Raw genomic sequence first — 4,043 nt, 5'->3', positions numbered from 1 at the left:
GTGATCTGTCTCGGAGACAGAGGGGACACTGAAACGATAACAAGATCAGGTGAAAGTCGGTTCAGATGCCGCTGGGGGCCCCAGTTGTTGGCTTTCTACCCTTTCCACAGCTCCTGAGTCTCACTCTTCCCTTGGCATTGTCACTATAGCCCCCATCTTTTCGGAAGCATCCACTTCCTGCTAGAATCCTAATTTACCTCACTAGTGAGTACAGGTCCCTGGGGGTTGGGGGTGAGGGGACCCCAGAAGCTGTGAGTGTAACTAATTGAAAACTCTTGTTGCCGTTGCTTTGGCCACCTGATTCAAAGAGCCAACTCACTGGAAAAAGACTCTGATGCTGGGAAAGACTGAAGGCAAAAGAAGGGGGTGACAGAGGATGAAATGGTTAGATAGCATCACTGACTCCAGGGACATGAATTTGAGCAAACTGGGAGATAGTGGGCAGGGAAGCCCAGTGCTGCAGTCCATGGGGTCGAAAAGAGCTGGACGTGACTTAGCGACTCAACAGCAACAACGGTCGTTCCCATTGCTACTCTAAGAACATTGCTTCTCCTGTGCACCGTTAACTTTACTCAAAGTTTTAATCAAAGTGTTTTCACCTGTTTCCGGGCCAAAACTGAGTCCCTTTTTTCCATTGCTATTTCTGAGGGCATTGAGTCCACTCTGTAGGGGGCAGGGCAAATCTGTATGTCCCACAGATTTTTTAGTGTTAGAACAGACCTCAGAGTTAATCTGTCTCCCGTCAAAGTAGCAAGACTTTACAGAACATCACTGAAAGGGGGTTATCCAATGTTTGATGTTTCTAGTTACTGGTAACATTATCTAGACAGGATCCTGTTGGATGACTCAAATCTTTAGAAATGTTTATTATTAAAAATTCCATCACGTGCTCGCTTTGGCAGCACATATACTAAAATTGGAACGATACAGAGAAGATTAGCATGGCCCCTGCGCAAGGATGACACGCAAATTCGTGAAGCGTTCCATATTTTAAAAAAAAAAAAAATTCTATCACTTGTTGAATGTTAACATGTATGAACATATATATGTATGAGGAATACTTGAAACACTAAATTGTATACTCTAAAATGGTAAATTTTATATGAATTAAATCTCAATTTTTAAAATTAAGTAAAGATTATCTAAAATTAAGAACTAACATGTTTCAAGGAAAAGCATTTTAGACATTTCCCATAAAATATGGAACAAAATGCAAATGTTTGAAAAATGAATGTCAGTATTATATTTAAAATCTTGTACTAATGGACTTCCCTGGTGGCTCAGTGGTAAAGAATCCACCTGCCAATGCAGAAGACACGGGTTCAGTCCTTGATCTGGGATGATCCCACTTGCCACAGAGCAGCTAGGCCCATACACCACAACCATTGAGCCTGTGTTCTGCTACAAGAGAAGTCACCACAATGAGAAGCCTGTGCATCTCAACTAGAGAGCAGCCCCCACTCACCACAACTAGAGAAAAGCCCAAGCAGCAATGAACAGCCAGCACAACCGAAAATAAATCAATAAAATTATAAACTCGTATAAGAAGAAATATGGCATCAATATTTGGAGCGAAGAACTACAGATACAATTTTAGATGCCCTTGTATACGTAGCAACCTCAAAGGAATCAGCCAGAATTAGAGATAACAAAAGATTTCCATTTAGTTAGCGCAAATAGAAGAAAAGTGGACTGGAGTCAGAAGCCTGGGAAACAGGAACGTTTGAAGGATAGGAGGAGAAAGAGGAGCCAGAAAGAAGTCTGAGAGGAAAAAAAAAAAAGAAGTTTGAGAGGGAGACTTCCCTGGTGGTCCAGTGGCTAAGACTCTGCACTCCCAATGCAGGGAGCCCGGGTTTGGGCTCTGGTCAGGGAACTAGATCCCACATGCCACAACTAAGAGATTCCACATGCTGCAACTAAGGCCTGGTTCAGCCAAATAAATAAATGAATGAATGAATGAATAAATAAATACACACACTTATATATACAAGGAGTTAAAAGAATGAGGCAGCAAGCACAGGCCATTCATTTAAGAAGGTTAGATATAAAAAGGGGAAGGGGAATCAGTCATCATATAGCTATAGTGTGCTTTTGAAATTTTAATGTGTGTATGTAACACTTGATTCAATAGGCCCTGAGGATGGGACCTGAGATTCTGTACTTTCTAACATGTCAACAAGTGAAGCCAATTCTGCTGGTCCTCAGACCCTACTCAGAAAAACTACTCAAAGACGCTACTCAGGGAGTTCCCTGGCAGTTCAGTGGTCAGGACTCCACATGCTCACTGCCGAGGGCCCAGGTTCAATCCCTGGGTGGGGAACTAAGATCCTACATTCCGCAAGCACCACAGGCACGACCAAAACATTTTTTTTCTGACAAAATAAAAATATTTCAGGGCCTAAGGATCAAGCCCCACTGGCAATGAGTCCATTACTCCTCCAGCTTCCTTTTTATCCTTGCTCTGACCTAGTATCCCTGCTAAGAGTGAGTAAAGATCTCTCAGTTGTGTTGGACTCTTTGCGACCCCATGGACAATACAGCCCATGGAATTCTCCAGGCCAGAATACTGGACTGGGTAGCCTTTCCCTTCTCCAGGGGATCTTCCTAACCCAGGGATCAAACTCAGGTCTCCCACATTGCAGGCGGATTATTTACCAGCTGAGCTATCAGGGAAGCCCATCTATAGCCCATCTATAACTATCCTTGAGTCAAGGAAGAGATTCAAACTCTATGCCAGGTAACTATGATGGTTCCTCAAGAGCATTTTGGAAGAGAAGTTAGGATTTAGACACTGTTGTGATGTAATTAAAATTTTTTTTGCATATGGTTTGTAATAAGCTTTAATTTTGGACCATAGTTTCCCCGTTTGATCTCCAAACATCTTCAAATATCAGTGGATGGATACATGACTTTGGTTATGTGTTTTTATTTTACCTATGGTGTTTTTATCTTAAACTTTATTTTGTGTTGGAGTTATAGCTGCTTAGTAATGTTGTGACAGTTTCGGGTGGACAGCATAGGGGCTCAGCCATACATATACATGTGTCCATTCTCCCCCAAACTCCCCTTCCCTCCTGTATGATGTTTTTTGTATAAGGTGTTTCTGTTTAAAGACACCTGACTTAATTATAATATGTTGTTGATTCAGTAGCATTGGCCTCTTTCAACAGTACTATAACTCATACTTGAATAATGTTTATCATAAACACATTTTCTCGTAAGTTGCATTGCAGACTTCCTGTGCATTAGGAGCGTGAAGCTGGGAGACCATTTTAAACAGTGAAATTACTAACAAAAAGCACAAAAAATACTAAAATTGTGGCACTAGATAGATGGTGAAAAGGACACGTATTTACAGTGTGAGAAGAAGGTAGAGTATTGCCTTGTTTCCCATCCAAGTGCCAACCAGCGGCCCTGCCTCGCTCCCGAGATCAGAAGAGAGGAAGCACGTTCAGGGTAGTGTGGACACGGAGGAGTACTGCCTTGTGTGACCTCAGCTAGGGATGTGCACAGCAAGCGACTCAGATTTTTCACCACTCTGCTCATGCCTGTGAATGACTGTGAGATTGCCATGGATACTGATTCTGGGGTCACAGATAAATTTTAGTAAGCAGAGGAATCCGCAGACAGAGTTCACAAATAAGAGTTGACTAAATGCTGCGTGATAAATAGGGGCTAATTGGCCTTACGATACTGCTGTCTCAACGTGTGGTTTCCAGGTTACCTCAACAGCCTCGCTCACTCGCTCTTAAGCTCTTTGGTCATTTACTATCCATTAGCCAAGACTAATCACCTGACTCCACCTAACTGCAAGAGATCTGGGGGTTGCTTGGGTCCTTAGTGAGCCGTATATATCTATATCTCAGTTATAAAAGGCAAACTGGGAAGGGAGGAAAATGGGACTTCCCTGCAGTCCAGTGGCTAAGACACCGAGCTTCCACTGGAGGGGGCCCAGGCTCAATCCTGGATCGGTCGGGGAACTAAGATCCCAAATGCTTTACAAAGAGAAGTCTGTGTTCTAATCAGAAAGCGCCCTGTGGTTG

At 42.9% G+C, this 4,043-nt stretch overlaps 1 non-coding gene across 1 annotated transcript; it reads left to right on the top strand.

Annotated features, from left to right (window-relative positions):
- Nucleotides 1-886: 886 nt before the first annotated feature.
- LOC122707289 lies at nt 887-993 on the top strand. Its single transcript, XR_006344801.1, has one exon. It is a non-coding gene; the product is annotated as a U6 spliceosomal RNA (small nuclear RNA).
- The last annotated feature ends 3,050 nt before the right edge of the window (nt 994-4,043 follow it).

This window comes from Cervus elaphus, chromosome 13 (assembly GCF_910594005.1).
Source record: "Cervus elaphus chromosome 13, mCerEla1.1, whole genome shotgun sequence".
In the NCBI taxonomy this organism is placed as follows: domain Eukaryota; kingdom Metazoa; phylum Chordata; class Mammalia; order Artiodactyla; family Cervidae; genus Cervus; species Cervus elaphus.
Note: the sequence above shows the minus strand (reverse complement) of the source record. Positions and strands in the feature narration are given on the sequence as shown.